General features: G+C 47.7%; 1 protein-coding gene across 3 annotated transcripts in view; it reads left to right on the plus strand.

The window, feature by feature from the left end:
- Positions 1-213: 213 nt before the first annotated feature.
- Positions 214-17,151, plus strand: part of FAM163A (family with sequence similarity 163 member A) — a 97,342-nt gene continuing 80,404 nt past the window's right edge. The window contains exon 1 of one of the 3 annotated variants that reach the window (XM_024976875.2): positions 214-602. The gene's annotated coding sequence lies outside the window, so the exon portion shown is untranslated. Of the gene's footprint in view, positions 603-676; positions 1,009-17,151 lie in introns of those variants that run through there. The other 2 variants (XM_024976876.2, XM_002694163.6) reach the window with 2 other exon arrangements.

Below are 17,151 nucleotides of genomic sequence, written 5' to 3' on the forward strand. Positions count from 1 at the left end.
CCGGCCCTTACGACTGTCATTCTCCCAGAGTTTTCCGCGCCGGACCCAATCTGTACGTAGCATACCAAGTCCCCTGAGCCAGCCTTCCTAAGGCGCCCGACACCGAGTTTCCATTTTTTTTTTAGGCAAAAAGGCAGGGAAGCCTCTTTGGAAGGCAACCACCTGCGCTGTTCCATCTCTTCCCTTCGCCCTGGAGCAGGCAGCCTCTCTAGCAGGGGATTCTCCCAGGATGCGGGCCAGCGCCAATCAGGACGCTCGGCACCTGCCCCCAGTGCCAGCACCTGGAGGGGCGATGAGGTTCTCGGCTCCGGGCAGCGTCAGTCCTCCGAGTGCCGGGGAGGGCGGAGGAGCCTCACGTGGGCCTCTCCAGCCCGGGGCGCCCGGAAGGACGCGCGCAGACCCCGTGGGAGCCCAACCCCGGAGCCGTCGCCGGAGCGGAGCCGCTCAGCAGAGGTAAAGAGTAAGGCGTTAATCCAAGCCGAGGTTCCCCGAAGGAGGCAGAAGGGAGGGCGCGCGGCGGGCGGAGGACCACGCGGGGCGCCGGGATTTGCGCCGGGATGCTCCCGGCCAGCGCGTACTTTCGAAGGCGCCTCCGAAGCCGGGTAAGCGCGCCCCTGGATCGCCGCCCTCTGCCGACCCCTATCTTGGCCTTGGCCGTGGCCATGCCCTGCTGGGTCTGGGCACCCGCTCGCCTCTCCCGCTCGGCCCCAGAGCAGCTCCCTCCGAGGAGGTGGGGGTGGGGGGAGGGGGGAATGTCTCCGGCTTCGTGGCCAGGCCCCCGGGTTCTGCGGTCCCCGCCCCGGGGCGGGCCTTGCCGGGTTCCTGCCCGCGGCCGCACGTCCGCCGCCCGCCTCGGCTTGGCCTCGCCGACCTGCTCCGCGGCGCTTTCCGCCCGGCGGGACCCCCACACGGACGCGGCTTCTGCGCCTTGGCGCACGCGAGCTCCCAGGGACCATGCGGCTGCCCCGGCCCGCGACACGGCTGGCCGCGAGGTCTGGCCCGGCGCGCGTGAGTGAGCGGGGCTCGGGGCGGGGACTGAGGACCCGGGGTGGATGGGAACTGTCCGTCCGCGCTGCGGGTGGGTCCGAGCGCGCGGGCGCCCCCGGGCCAGCCTTGCAATTTGGGCTCGATGTGCTGATGGTTTTCCTGAAGTTTTTCAAAATAAGTCGGGCGGAGGTGCGTTCGCGAAGCCTGTTCAGCCTCGCCGGTCCAGGATTGCCGGGGGCTGACTGCCTGCCTCGGGGACAGAGAAATCGGACTGTCACCCGGGCCCTCTGTCCGCCTCGTCCTGGGGCCCAGGGCGGGCGTCCAGCCCCGCATCCCTCGGGCAGCGCGCGGGCAGGAGGGCGCGGCAGGTCTGACTGGAGGCGCCAGCCACATTGGAACTCGGCTCAGCGGCCGGGAGGAGGGTTTGGCTCTGATAGAGAGATCCGGAGGTGAGCGGAAAGCAGTGTCGGGGTGATTCCCCCCATTCTGCTGCTCGCGCTCCACTAACTCGGAAATCCGGCTCGTATGGGCGAGTAGAGCGCCCAGCGCGGCGCGTGCGAGACCCTCACCGCGGGGGTGGAGGGCTTCCTGGCTACTCTGCGCCTCCCAAGGCGGCGAAGGAGGGCAGGGGTGGAGAGCTGTCTTCTCTGTCGGTGTCTTTGGGCTATTTACACCATCCATGCTTTTCTGCCTCATCTGGGCATTGCTTTTCTCTGGGGCCCTGCAAGTTTGCTCCAACTACTTTAATGTGGCGGAGATGCGGATTGGGGGGCCGGTGTCCAGCGCGCAGGCTGGGGGCCCCCGCATCAGCTGAGGCACTTTCTTTCGTCCTTTCCAATCCGCCCTGCTGCGGACCGGGAGGACCTGGGTTGCGGGGAAGGTGGTTTCCACTAGCAGGACTCTGCTGCGATCCTAAGGAGGCTGCAGTGTAACTGACACGGGTCGCGGTCTACACAGTCTGATCTCTGTGCTCTGCCAGGTCTCCCCGCCCCCCCCCCCACCTCCCGTGGGTCGGCACGTTTTATACCGTGTGAGAGACAAACGATGTTGGACTCCAGATGCAGCAAGTTCACTTTGTTGCGATCCCCTGGGATCTGGAGTCTTGGGCGGGGGTGGGGGGTGCGAAAGGCCGCTTTATTTCTGTTCTAATGAATGTACTTGAAATCACATTTGAATCTTGCCCCTTTCCTTCAGACTGACAGAGTTGGACCTAGGGGGAGGAAAGAGCAAAGGAACATTTTCTGAAAGCAGTTGTAATTTCTCAGACGTCTCCCAGGAGGGTCCAGCTCCCACGCAGGAGATCTAAGCCAACAGAATACAGACATGTAGGTTCAGGTCGGCACTCATGTGGTTTCCTGAGGTTCAGCCGGGGCATTAGACATCAGCAGCAAGGTCCTCCTCACAGTTCCCTCACTGTCATAATTCCTGCCATGCTAGGGGTTGGGGGTAATGAAATGAGACAGGACCTTGAATGGGAAAAGTCTCAAGTTCCTTGGGAGGAAGGGGTATTATATGCATAGATAGAAGCCCAGCTGTAAACATCACTGAGATTCCTGCCAAAGCTAGAAATCTGCATGTAGTTGACCTCATCAAAAATAGTGTTTGGGAAAGCTAAGATGGGCCTGTGCTGCTGATGAGAGCAAGTCCTTCATGTTTTGCTAAAGAATCTCTGTTTTGTCTCTGACTTGCCCATCTGTAATTGGAAATGAGCTCTGCCTAGACCAGAGAGCCCTCAGCCTGAATACAAATGTCATCTGGCAGCAGAGGAGCCTGGCACAGAAACAGCCCACCCCTCACCCAGAGGCTCTGAAGGGGATTTTAGTGAGCTCTCCTGATAACTTTGGAAGGAGCCTGGGGTGACTTACAGGAAGGAGTTGGGAATCCTCTGGGTGGCCATTTAACAAAAGAGCCTTTTCCCGGGGTGGGCAGTTCAGGACCTGTCAGTTGTGAAAAGTGCCCTGAGGTTTAGAATCTGGCCTGATGGTTATTAACACTAATGAAAGCTGCTGCTGTTTGCTAACTACCTTCTGTGTACCAGAGATAAGGCTTTGCAAAAGATCAGTATTATGATCCCCATATTTCATGGAAATATGAAATTTCATATTTAGGAAAGGTTAAGCAATTTGCTAAGATCGTAAAGCTCGTCAGTGGCAAAGCTGTGCCTGGAACCCAGGTCTGTCTGATTCTGTCTCTGCTCCTTCCACAGGGCAACTCTCCTCCCCCTAAGAACAGACACACATGTGGGAGCTAAAAATACAGAACATTGTGAATAAAGACTGTTATTTGTAGGTCCAAGGGATGTTTGTGATCCCATTAGACTTCAGAGGACGTGCTGTCCTGGTAAAACGGGATGCTCTTTTCTCCCTCTAGAACTCAGGCATTTAACTCATACAAAACAGATTAATTTCTTTAATATGTAAAGTATAAACGGCGATGACATTTATTTACCATTCAGTTAGCAAACATCAAAAAGATGGACAAACTGCTGATGAGGTTCTGAGAAAACAGGCAGTTTCATACATCGCTGGTCAAAGAGTAAACTGGTAGTACTCCTTTGGAGAGCATTTTAGACGCATTTATCAATATTAGTAATGCCCATGCCATCTGACTCAGTGATTCCAACTTTAAGAATCTAATTTGCCCTTGTTCTCGCATGTGGCCACATAGACATGTATCCTTTATAGTATTGTTTGAACAATGAAAGAACAACCTACATGCTCATTAAAGGGGGACTTGTAGTACTTCCAGATAGTGGAATACTGTTCTGTTCCTCCATTAAAAAAAAAAAATTTAGGAAGCTTACTATTAATATATAATTGATATAGGACAGTTTTCAAGATAGGGGCTAAGTGGAAAACATGCATAGGGTGTGTATAATAAGCTACTGTTCACACTATAAAAGAGAAGAAAGAAGAAGCAGTTCAAGATATTTGCTTGTATTTGCATAACCATATATACAAAAGCTAATAATATCTGTTGCCTCCAGGGAGAGTGGCCCTGTAAACTCTCTTATACATTTTTACTTTTGAATCATGTGAATGCATCAACTATTCTTAATAAAAACCTCTTTCCTTGCCCTGTGTCTGACATAGTCCCTCAAGCTCTTCTCCAGCTGAACGGGGTGGGGCAATATTCCCCCTAGGGTTGCTTGGTTCCCTTTTGGATAAAAGCAAAAGTGCTGAGAGACCGCACAGGGCCCATAGGCTCTGGGCCATCTAAAATTCTTTTGACTTCAGGCAGGTTTTGCTTGGAAAGTTGGGATGAGAGGTGTTTTAGCCTCTCTGAACTGGGTAGGGGAGATAGGATATCTCCAGCCTTGAAAACAACACGAAGAAATACCAACTATCCTTTTTACTGCCATATTTGTTGTTGTTTAGTCTCTAAGTCGTGTCCGACCCTTTGGGACTCCATAGACTGTAGCCCACCAGCCTCCTCTGTCCATGGGTTTTCCCAGGCAAAAATACTGGAGTGAGTTGCCATTTCCTCCTCTAGGGGATCTTCCTGATCCAGGGATTGAACCCACATCTCCTGCATCGGCAGGTGGATTATTTACCACTGAGCCACCTGGGAGAGCTCTCAGGATGGTACTGCCCGATTGTTCCTCTATACAGGATAAAGCATCAGCACCTGGATAGCATTAAACAAGGGAGGGGAGGAACACTGTGGTTGGACTTCAGAAAGGGCAGAGGAGGTCTGTTTCTGGTGTTGCATTTGGACCTCGGAAAGGAGAGGAAGGGAGATACGCTTGAAAGAAAAGTTTTGAAAATTGTTCTGGGATCTAGGAATGTATTATAGACCCAGAAGAGGAAGGAAAGATATTGATGCAGTTGTCCGTGCATCAATCAATGTGTCCCCAGAAGCCCCTTTGGGTGCTCCCCATCTGCATAGATGCACAGCTCAGTTTTTCCCCCCATGCAGCCTAGAAGCCATTAGATGCACAAAGGTGGTTGGGGGCAGGTATTAGGCACTGACTTCCCTCCTTCAGGTAGGACAGACTGTAGAATAGCAGAACCAGTGGAAGAAAGGCTTGCTTCTAATCACATGAGAAGAGGCCCTCCTGCACTGTTAGGTGGGAAGCTTTCATTGGGAGCTCTCTCTGTTCAGTTACTCTGCTGAGCATTCTGCCTACATTATCTCATTTAACCTCTTGATCAGTTACACGTGAAAACCTTTTGCCATCAAGCGACGACAACTTTATGCTCTCCTTTCAATGGCTTTTCCGATCTCTGCCCGGTAACCTGCAACACAGGCATAGCGGCATCACAGAAGCGCTTGCAGACTCAGTTTGGGTTATAACAGCATGTGGCTGAGCATTCCATGCTTTGATGGATGAGCTGGAATCTGTGCAGGCTGGATAGGTTTGTATAAAGCAGGGTTCAGGGACAAAGCAGTCAGCGCTCTTGGTTTGGATTTTCATCTTTCTTGTTTCTGTCTCTGTGTGTGCATTAGGGCTGGGCTGAGTGGACTGCGAGTGTGATGTTCCCCGGGGATGGAGGGAGGAGGAGGGATTGTCTCTGCTTTAGTCCAGATACCAGTGGTGTGGAGGGCCGTGAGGATGTGCTTGGGAGGCCCGAGGTCTGCAGTCAAGGAGGGAGATGAGCAGAGTGTCCCCTGAGCCCTAGATCTGTGCTGGGAGTCTGTCTGCTGTTTGGGAAAAAAAAAAAAAAAACACAACAGCCTGAGAGCTGAGAGGCTTGCTCATGGCAAACCTTTCTTCTCCCACGCAGCTTACTGGCTAGGGCTCACCTCTGACTCCCATTCCACTTCAAAAAGAAGCAGCTTGAATTTTTCTCCAAATAAATTCTGGAGCACACAGGCTCCTTCTCTATGCTGCAGTTGCCAGCAGGAGTGAGAGCAAGAAGCTGGATGGGAGTCTCAGCTAAGGCGGTCGGGAGCCAGCCAGAAGGCGGGAAAGCCAGATACCCCATCTATGGATATTTTCAAAAAGTCACCTTATGACAAGCACAAAGATGCTATTTACATACGTACGAGTAGTGGATGATCAGCCTAACACACTTCAATTCAGAAAATGCCTATTGTTTTCTGAGGAGGCAGAAAGGTGAGCACAGTCTTGTCCCCAGATCTGAGTTGCCTGCAAGGCAATCTGGGAGAGAAACATTCATGTCAGCAGTAGGACTTTGCAGACCAAAGAAGTCAACGCCAAGCAGAGGAACAGGCGACATGCTGTCACATGCAGGGGCTAGGGTGAGTCAGGCTGCCACGGTAATTCTGATAGATTATGAAGGTCTTTTTGCAGGAGGTGAGTTTTGAACCGAGCCTTGAAGGTGAAGTATGATTTTGACAGATAAGCTCAGGAGAAAGGGCAGAAGTGGCTAAGAGAACAGCTTGGGCAAAGGCACAGGATTATGATAGAATGTGGAATGTTCAGAGATACACTCATATCAGTAAAACATCATGATTTACCCAGCTTCTGCCTCAGGCACAGCATTTTCAGATACTTAGAGAATAAAACTCTATATCCCCATTAAATAGGTGCCCACTATGATTTTTTGTTGTTGTTGTTCTTTTTTGGTGGTAAAATCAACAGGGCTTGATGATGGATTAGATATTAGAAGTGAAGCTCACAAGGACAAGACTTGTAAAGCTATAATAGGTTTGTATCAGATTCATTGTAGTTTAAAGAAAGTACAGTGGCTGGTATTTTCCATATGTGAAATTTACGTTTCTGCTGTACCGCACCGCTGAGTCACTGAGTTGTTCAATTGGGAGGCAGTGGCGCATAGAAGGAAGAGTACTGGGACCAAGGATGTAGGTTCTGTCTCACTATTTTGTTTATTCATTTATTCAGTCATCCATTTATTCCTTCATTCAACAAACATGATCCATGTGCCTGGGCCACATGCTGGGATCACTGGGGAGAGGTAGGAATGGGGGAGAGAGAAAGAGAGAGAGAGGGAAGGAAAGGGAAGGAGGGAGCGAGAGAGAAAGAGAAAGGGGGAAAGAAAAGGAAAAGCCATGGTCCCTGTACCCTCCAGGGACTTGAAGTACATGGAGGAGATCATAGGAAGAGGTGATAAATATAAAAATAGGGACGAAGGGCAATGGGAGAGGCTAGTTGCTAAAATGAATAACAACCTGATAAATTGTATGAGATACCTCCAAGAGAACAAATCAGAAAACTAAAAACTTTCAGTGGGTCTCAAATACTCGTTCAGGTAGTAAAACCCATGGGAATCATGGTGCTCTTTAAAGAACCCCATGAAATATTTATATAGTAAAATGGCTGAATGTATAATTTTGAACTAAATCCGAGAGCATCCTATGCCAGACTCTATCACAGGCACAGAATTGTAGGTGTCACATTTTAAGAAAACTTTCTGAAACAAAAACTTTAAATTGAGAATATTCTGTCAGCTCATTTTTTCTCCCTGAGAATTGAGGAATGACTGCCAGGTTTCTATTTTAGTGCAGGAAACCCTCAGTCCAGCTGGTAGAACATCAGGCCTCCACAGGAGCGTGGTTTTGGCAGTTCGAAGGTTGTGGATGACTTTAACAAGGGCAATTTCGGAGGAGTGACGTGGCCAGAAGCTAGTTAGAGTTGAGTTGAAAAGTGAGGATCGCGTTTTCGAGATGTGAACAAGTATTTATTGAATGTCACAGGGGATACCATGTTCAGTTCAGTCGCTCAGTCGTGTCCGACTCTGCGAGCCCATGGACTGCAGCACACCAGGCTTCCCTGTCCATCACCAACTCTCAGAGTTTGCTCAAACTCATGTCCATTGAGTTGGTGATGCCATCCAACCATCTCACCCTCTGTCGTCCCCTTCTCCTCCCGCCTTCAATCTTCCCCAGCATCAGGGTCTTTTCTAATGAGTCAGTTCTTCACATTATGTGGCCAAAGTATTGGAGTTTCAGCTTCAACATCAGTCCTTCCAATGAATATTCAGGACTGATTTCCTTAGGATTGACTGGTTGGATTTCCTTGCAGTCCAAGGGACTCTCAAGACTCTTCTCCAACACCACAGTTCAAAAGCATCAATTCTTCAGTGCTCAGCTTCCTTTAGAGTCCAACTCTCACATCCATACATGACTACTGGAAAAACCATAGCTTTGACTAGATGGACCTTTGTTGACAAAGTAATGTCTCTGCTTTTTAATATGCTGTCTAGGTTGGTCATAACTTTTCTTCCAAGGACCAAGTGTCTTTTAATTTCATGGCTGCAGTTACCATCTGCAGTGATTTTGGAGCCCCCCCTCCCAAAAAGGTCTGTCACTGTTTCCCCATCTATTTGCCATGAAGTGATGGGACCAGATGCCATGTTGAGTGGGGAGAAAAACCAAAACAGTCAAAGCCCCAGTCCCCATGGAGCTTGAAGTCGTTGGGAGGAAACAGATTTTCACAAGGGCGGTATAAAGTGACACAGTGATAAAAGCTGTAAAGCAGAGGTACATGGTAAGCTCCCTGGTGGCTCAGTCATAAAGAATCCACCTGCAATGCCAGGGATCTGAGTTCAATCCCTGGTTCAGAAAGATCCCCTGGAGGAGGAAATAGCAACCCACTCTAGCATTCTTGCCTGGGAAATCTCATTGGCAGAGGAGCCTGACAGGCTATAGTCCATGGGTTGCAAGAGTCAGACACAACTTAGCAACTAAACCACCGTCACTAGAGGCACGTGGTACATTATAAGAGGGTTTCATGGATGGTCTGAGGCCACTCAAGGAGGACCTGGAAAGTCATCCTGAGGGAATGCTGATTGAGCTGAAACCTGAAGAGTAAGCAGGAGTTAAGGATGTGAGGGGACTTTGGGAACTGGGAGAGAGTATTCTAGAAATGGAGAAAGGCTGTGGCTACAGGGAACATGGTATGTTAAGATGCCAAAGGCCAGTGGGTTGGGGTGCAGAGAGAGAGAGGGACAAGCACATGAGGTGATCAGGAGAGGCAGAAAGGGGTTAGAACATGCAGAATCTGATTGGCCACAGGTAAGGATTTGATGTTTCTAAAGGAGTGGGTAGTCACTGAAGCAGGAGGGCGACATAGTCAGATTTTCTATTTCAAAGAGATCTCTCTGGTTGCATGATGTGGATCGTCTGTTCGAAGTGGTCAAGAGTATATCCAGTGAGATCAATCAGGAGACTCGTGAAGTAGTCCAGGTGAAAGATGACAGTTGTTTAGACTGGGCTGTATGTAGTAGACGTGGAGAGAAGCAGGCAGATTTGAGAGGTCTAGAGGGTAAAAGGAACGGGAAGTGGTGGTTTGGATGTGAGCGTTGAGAGGAAAGTATTGTGGATAAGTCCTAGGCTCCCAGTTTTGTGTGGTGGACAGTGGTACCATTTCCTGAGACAGGATATAGTGGGGGAGGACAAGACTTCAGGGCAAACATCATGAGTTCAACCTCAACCGTGCTGTACTTGAGAAGCCTTTGAATCATCTGAAGCAGGAGGTTTGAGAAGTCTGGGCAGGAAATATGCCTCTTGTAAGTCATCAACATCTGGGGGTCATAGAAACCATGGCATGGATGAGGCTGCCTAGGGACTGAAGATGGGCCCAGAAGAGAAGGCCTGGGACTAACTTCAAGTAGAGTAGGATGATTCTGAAAAGTAAACAGAGAAGGATGATCCAGAGAGATAGGACAAAAACCAGGAGGTGAAAACTTCATGAAAGCCAAAAGCAGAGTGTTTCCTGAAGAAAAGAGAAAGCAGAGGTGCTGCTGGGAAGTGAGTTAACATGAGCACCAATAAAGGTCCATTGGCTTTAGAAACATGGAGATCATAAGTGATTTTAAGCAAGAACTTCAGTGATGTGATAAACAAAAGTCAGATTGTAGTTGATGGAGGAAAAAGTGGAAAGTGAGGAAATGGACACAGCTTATATAAATGTATTTCCAGGTGTTTGGCTGTGATGGAGAGAGAGGGTCGTTTCATTGTTTTAGGAGGAGGCAGTTGAGCACGTTTAAATGCCAATGAAAGGGGCCAGTTGCACAAAGACAGAAATATAGATCAATGGAACAAAATAGAAAGCCCAGAGGTAAATCCACACACATATGGATACCTTATCTTTGACAAAGGAGGCAAGAATATACAATGGATTAAAGACAATCCATTTTAAAGACAAATCTCTTTAACAAGTGGTGCTGGGAAATCTGGTCAACCACTTGTAAAAGAATGAAACTAGACCACTTTCTAACACCATACACAAAAATAAACTCAAAATGGATTAAAGATCTAAACGTAAGACCAGAAACTATAAAACTCCTAGAGGAGAACATAGGCAAAACACTCTCCGACATACATCACAGCAGGATCCTCTATGACCCACCTCCCAGAATATTGGAAATAAAAGCAAAAATAAACAAATGGGACCTAATTAAACTTAAAAGCTTCTGCACAACAAAGGAAACTATAAGCAAGGTGAAAAGACAACCTTCAGAATGGGAGAAAATAATAGCAAATGAAGCAACTGACAAACAACTAATCTCAAAAATATACAAGCAACTCCTACAGCTCAATTCCAGAAAAATAAATGACCCAATAAAAAAATGGGCCAAAGAACTAAATAGACATTTCTCCAAAGAAGACATACAGATGACTAACAAACACATGAAAAGATGCTCAACATCACTCATTATCAGAGAAATGCAAATCAAAACCACTATGAGGTACCATTTCACGCCAGTCAGAATGGCTGCGATCCAAAAGTCTACAAGTAATAGATGCTGGAGAGGATGTGGAGAAAAGGGAACCTTCCTACACTGTTGGTGGGAATGCAAACTAGTACAGCCACTATGGAGAACAGTGTGGAGATTCCTTAAAAAACTGGAAATAGAACTGCCTTATGATCCAGCAATCCCACTGCTGGGCATACACACTGAGGAAACCAGAAGGGAAAGAGACACGTGTACCCCAATGTTCATCACAGCACTGTTTATAATAGCCAGGACATGGAAGCAACCTAGATGTCCATCAGCAGATGAATGGATAAGAAAGCTGTGGTACATATACACAATGGATTATTACTCAGCCATTAAAAAGAATACATTTGAATCAGTTCTAATGAGGTGGATGAAACTGGAGCCTATTATACAGAGTGAAGTAAGCCAGAAAGAAAAACACCAATACAGTATACTAACGCATATATATGGAATTTAGAAAGATGGTAACGATAACCCTGTATACGAGACAGCAAAAGAGACACTGATGTATAGAACAGTCTTTTGGACTCTGTGGGAGAGGGAGAGGGTGAGATGATTTGGGAGAATGGCATTGAAATATGTATAATATCATATATGAAACAAGTCGCCAGTCCAGGTTTGATGCACGATACTGGATGCTTGGGGCTGGTGCACTGGGACGACCCAGAGGGATGGTATGGGGAGGGAGGAGGGAGGAGGGTTCAGGATGGGGAACGCATGTATGCCTGTGGCGGATTCATTTCGATATATGGCAGAACCAATACAATATTGTAAAGTTTAAAAATAAAATTAAAAAAAAAAGTTAGAAAGGGGCCAGTTGAATGGAGAAGTTAGACATTACAGGAAGGATAATTCACAATGTGAGGTTCCTAGAAGATGAGAGGACAGCGCTGAATGTGCAGGTGGAGGGACTGGCCTTGGGATGGAGAGGGGCCACTCTTGGAGGTAACTGAAGAGGGGGAGGGTAGGATAAGAGTGGATGTTAGAATGCTTGTGAGTGCTGGTGGCAAGATGAGGATGTTGCCATTGATAATGAGAAGAAAGAGTGGATAGAGGGGAGACGGGAGAAGGGCATTCTATTAGAATGGGCGTGATGAGGACAGTGAAGAGAGAAAGGGTGATGACAGTAGAGAAAGAGGATCGTATCGAAGCACTTATTAGCTGTGTGACCTTGAGCCTGTTTTCTTACCTGTAGGATGAGGGTAATAACCATGATGCCTCCTCCATAGAGTTGTGCCTGGCACATAGAAAGTGGTCAGTAAATGCAAGCTACTCTTTTAACTTTTATCCTCACTGTCAGTGGCTAGCACAGTGCTGAACAGTGGCTAGCATGGTAATTGGTTTTAGTTTGAAATAGTCATCAATACTCCCAGGTAGTTAGTAGCTCAGAGGTAGATGGCCACCTGTCCGTCTCCTGCTTGTCTCACATCCCATCTCTGAGGCACCCAACTCTTTCTTCTCCAAGCACTTGGAAGCTTTTCTACTTTGCTTAACGCTGAGGGATTTGTACATGGTGCTTAGCCAGGGCAGATTCTATTAGGGGATTTAATCATATGGGTAGGGCACAGGGCCAGGGTGAAAAGAGAAGTTCAATTAATTCAAGAGCCCAGTCTCCTCCAACCTCATTCATATCCAGAGGACAGAGCATCTGGAGAACTCATTCCTTCATTCCTTTCAGAATGTCTATTGAAGCCAGCTTTGCATCAGGCCTGCATCCAGACTGAGATAGAGATGAATAGGAATGGTTCCTGCTCTCCTCCTATTAATCTGATCAGATAAATGTTATAATGACTGTGTCACATGCTGGGAACACAGGAGAAAGAGCCCATAGCTGTGCCCAGACAAGGAAGGGAAGCCTTTCCAGAACAGGTAGTGTTTGAGCTAGAACGAGAAGATGAAAGTCTTTGCAGACAAGAAGAGAACATCTTTGTAGACAAGGAAGGAGGCCTTGCAGGCCGAGGGAGGCCCAGGAGTCTCAAGAGATGGCAGGAGGAACTGGAAGCCGCATATAATCCAGTAATGTCAGAAAAGGAAATGTTAGATTATGAAGATGAGTTGAGAGACTGGATGGAGCCTGGCATGCTGCCTCCTGGGCTAAGGACCTTGACTTGCCCCAGTAGGAGATGTGCAGCCACTGTTGATTTTTGATAGAGGCAGAGTGACTGGTCAGGAGACAGTAGTGGTAGTCGAGGTGAGGGCTGACCAGAGAACAAGTTTCAATGACACGGGTCTGAGGTACAGTCACCTTGGTGCATGAATAAAAAGAAATTAAAAGCCATTGGCATTAAGGAAGTCACGGAAATTTGAGGCTAGGCTGTTAGAGAGGTCATCTTCGTATATGTTGAAACTTTCTGGGATGATGGTGGAAGCTTAGATGATGAGGAGACAATTGCTAAAGTCCTCAGTGAGTGAGGGAGCCTCAGTGATGGGGCAGGGAATAGAGTGAAGAATAATCAAATAGCATAGAGATCTCAAAGGAATAATTGTTTTTTTGCAAGATAATGGAAATCAAACACTCTAGACTCCTGGAGAGCAGAATAGACTCATGGAAGATTTTAACTGTTGCTTGTGTCCAAGATGAGGCAGCCATCATAAAACAGGATATATTTCCAAGGTTCCAGGCCACTGCTGGAGGACACCATGCAACACTACAGATGGGCACCCACAGGTTCAAGATCTCAGAAGTCAGCTGAGTGGGCATGATGACTCCACAAGCCAAGATATTGTCCTTGGTGGAGTCCCTTTCCCAATCCCTCAAAGAACATTTCCAGTCTCTTTGCTGAGGTCTTGTCCTCCCACTGGAGCAAAGGAGTTGGGCAAACTGCCTCCCTCATCTCAAGGTTCTGGCTGTTCAACACCTGCCTTCTCTTGGCAGATGGGTTTCATTGCCAACTTACTGCTTTGTTGGGCATCCACTCTGTACCTCGGCTGTGCTGGGCACATTGGAGGATTCAGAAAACTACCAGACATGGTCCATGCCCTCAAGAATCACTCTAATTAGAAAAGTCAGACTGGTATACCTGGAGTATTAAGAGCAATAGTAAGAGGCTGTGTCCAGACAGTCAGGAAAGGAGGTACGGGCATTGAGCTATCTAGTCAAGAGTTGGTGGCTCAGATGGTAAAGCATCTGCCTGCAAGGCCGGAGACCTGGGTTCAGTCCCTTAGTTGGGAAGATCCCCTGGAGAAGGAAATGGCAACCCACTCCAGTATTCTTGCCTGGAAAATCCCATGGACAGAGGAGCCTGGGGGGCTACAGTCCATGGGGAAGCAAAGAGTCGGCCACGACTGAGCGACTTCGCTTCAAACAAAAACAAGGAATCTGGAAAAAATCTTCCAATTTTTGGATGAGGGAGGAGGCTTGAGAAGTGGTGGTACCATTCACAAAGATAGGAAATTCAATAGAGGAAATCGATGAAGACCTCTGATTTGGAAATGGAGAGTTTGTAGGCTTCTTTAGATGTAGACAGATGTGGGTCTCATTTGTCTACGTTGATGAAATGGCAAGTTCTGAGCAGGCATCAAGAATAGATGTTTTGTGAGTTCCCTGGTAGCCTCGTGGTTCGGATTCCATGCTTTCACTACTGTGGCCCAGGTTCAATCCTTGTTTAGGGAACGGAGATCCCACAAGCCACGCAGGACAGCCTAAAAACACAAGGAGCCAAATACGGAGAAGGAAGGGAGGTTCAAAAGGGAGTGGATATATGTCAACCTATGACTGATTCATGTTGAGGTTTGACAGAAAACAACAAAATTCTGTAAAGCAATTATCCTTCAATAAAAAAAATTAAAAAAAAACAGGAGGAGCCAAATGAAGACAATGGTAATAAAAAGATGAAGAAGGCACATACTTTAGAAATAGTTAAGGCAAAAATGGATAAGATTTGGTGATCAGATGTGAGGGAGAGATTGGGATCACTTACAAGTTACTAGGCATGGGGACTGGGTAGATGGTGCATGTGTGCTTAATTGCTCAGCTGTGTCCCCTTAGTCATAGCCCGCCAGGCTCCTCTGTCCATGGGATTCTCCAGGCAAGAATACTGGAGTGGGTTGCCCTGACCTCCTCCAGGGGATCTTCCCCACCCAGGGGTTGAACCCGGGTCTCCTGCATTGCAGGCAGATTCTTTACTGTCTGAGCCACCAGGGAGGTCCAGTTAGATGGTGGTACCATTAATTAGAAGGAGAAATGCAAGAGGAAAACACTTTGCAGAGAAGAGCAAGTAAAACCATAAGGCCTGTTTGGGAACATTCGAATCAGAGATTCCTGTGGAATAGCTAAGCATACAGAGTCTAGGAGCCACTTGGCGGTGCGAGTCTGAAACTCAAGGAGCATTCGGCCCAGGTATATAGCTTTAAGGTCATACTGTCATGCTGCAAGAGAGTCTCTGAGCACCAAGTGATATGGGTCCACAGATGTTGGTGTTGTTATTGGACTCTTAATGCCTTGTTAATTGAAAGGTCATATGGGAAAAGGTAGGTTGGTTGAGAATGCTTCTTGTAGTATTTTCTTTCTTTCTGTCTCTGTTAACAAAGCCTGGATCAGAGCACATGCTGCTTCGCCTTGAGAAAGAATGCTTATCTGGATGTCAGAGCTTTCCTTAATCCAGGTCATCTTCCCAAATATTTCCCTCCTGACAGACAAATAGTAACTGTATCTTCTGGATCTTTTTGAATCTAAAAGAAGATATTTTATAGACTTGCCTGGTGGTCCAGAGGTTAAAAATCCACCTGCCGGTGCAGGGGACATGGACTTGATTCCTGGTCTGGGAAGGTCCCACATGCCACCGAGTACCTAAGCCCCTGAGCCACAACTACTAAAGCCTGCACTCTAGAGCCCAGGCTCAGCAACAAGAAAAGCCTCTGCAATGAGAACCCCCGCTTGCCGCAACTAGAGCAAGCTCACGTGCAGCAACAAACACCCATCGCAGCCAAATAAATAAATAAAGGTATTTTACTAAAAGTGCTTCCCAGGTGGCAACAGTGGTAAAGAACCCACCTGCCAATGTAGGAGGCGTAAGAGACACGGGTTTGATCCCTGGGTCAGGAAGATTCTCTGGAGGAGGGCATGGCAACCCATTCTAGTTTCTTGCCTGGAGAATTCCATGGACAGAGGAGCCTAACGGGCTATGGTCCGTGGGTTCACAAAGAGTCAGATACAGCTGAGCAACTGAACACATACAGCACATTTTACTAAACTATTTGAGGACAAAAGACTGCAGTTTCTCTGAAACAGATAGAACTCTTTTAACACTTTAAGAGAAAAACAACAGGAAAAAAAAAAAAGGCTAACACTCTCCTTAGCCCCATCTTCATGTCTGCTCATGCTTTAGCCACTCCCTGTGCCTCCTCTCACGAGGTGAGTTTGAGTAAGTGTGAGGCTACAGGACTGTATGACTATGCAGACGCGGTAAATAGCCATGAAGTTAAAAGATGCTTGCTCCTTGGAATAAAAGTTGTAACCAACCTAGACAGCATATTAAAAAGCAGAGACATTACTTTGCCAACAAAAGTCTGTCTAGTCAAAGCTATGGTCTCTTTCCTTCTTCAGCTCACTAACTACTTCACCGGTGTTCCTGGCCTTTTGTCTACCCGTCACCCTGATTTTTAGCAGGCATTTATTGATAGAGCCATGCAGGTCATTATAGTTTTTATATACTTTTATTTGATATACTTTCCTTTTTATATACTTTTCCTATTCCTTTCTGGAATTCCTTGAGTCCCCCACCTCTGGGGCTGCTCTGGTGCTAAGTCGCTTCAGTCGTGTCCGACTCTGTGCGACCCCATATACGGCAGCCCACCAGGCTTCCCTGTCCCTGGGATTCTCCAGGCAAGAACACTGGAGTGGGTTGCCATTTCCTTCTCCAATGCATGAAAGGGAAAAGTGAAAGTGAAGTCACTCAGTCGTGTCCAACTCTTCGTGACCCCATGGACTGCAGCCTACCAGGCTCCTCCGTCCATGGATTCTCCAGGCAAGAGTACTGGAGTGGGGTGCCATTGCCTTCTCTAGCCCCTCTCTTAAGACTCCCAGATTTCCCCACAGTCCAGCAACCAAAGGGGTAATGTTGGCACAGCAGGGACTCCTCTTCCCAGCCCAGGGCTGCTCTGGACACCAGTACTGATTGGTCATCATGGGTCCTACCCGTTGTTTTTCTGGATTGAGGCTTACTGTGTATCAGACACTGGGCCAGGTGCTGAGATACCATGGTGAACAAGGCAGGCAAGGTCCCTGCCTTTGTGAAACCTATAGTCTAGACCAGTGTTTCTCATCTCATCGCAGCTGACGGCCTGATAACTCTTTACTGCGGGCAGCTTTCCTGCACACTGTTGTGTTTAGCAGCATCCCTGTCCTCTACCCATTAGATGCTTATAGCAATCTCTCCCCTAATTGTGACAACCCAAAATACAAACAGACGTTGCCAAATGTCCCCTTGAGGCCAAAGCATCGCTCCTTCCCCACTGAAAGGATGAAAGGTATTATCAAATGATTGATCACGAAAAGAAAAATACAAAGTACAAA

This window comes from Bos taurus, chromosome 16 (assembly GCF_002263795.3).
Source record: "Bos taurus isolate L1 Dominette 01449 registration number 42190680 breed Hereford chromosome 16, ARS-UCD2.0, whole genome shotgun sequence".
Classification (NCBI taxonomy): Eukaryota; Metazoa; Chordata; class Mammalia; order Artiodactyla; family Bovidae; genus Bos; species Bos taurus.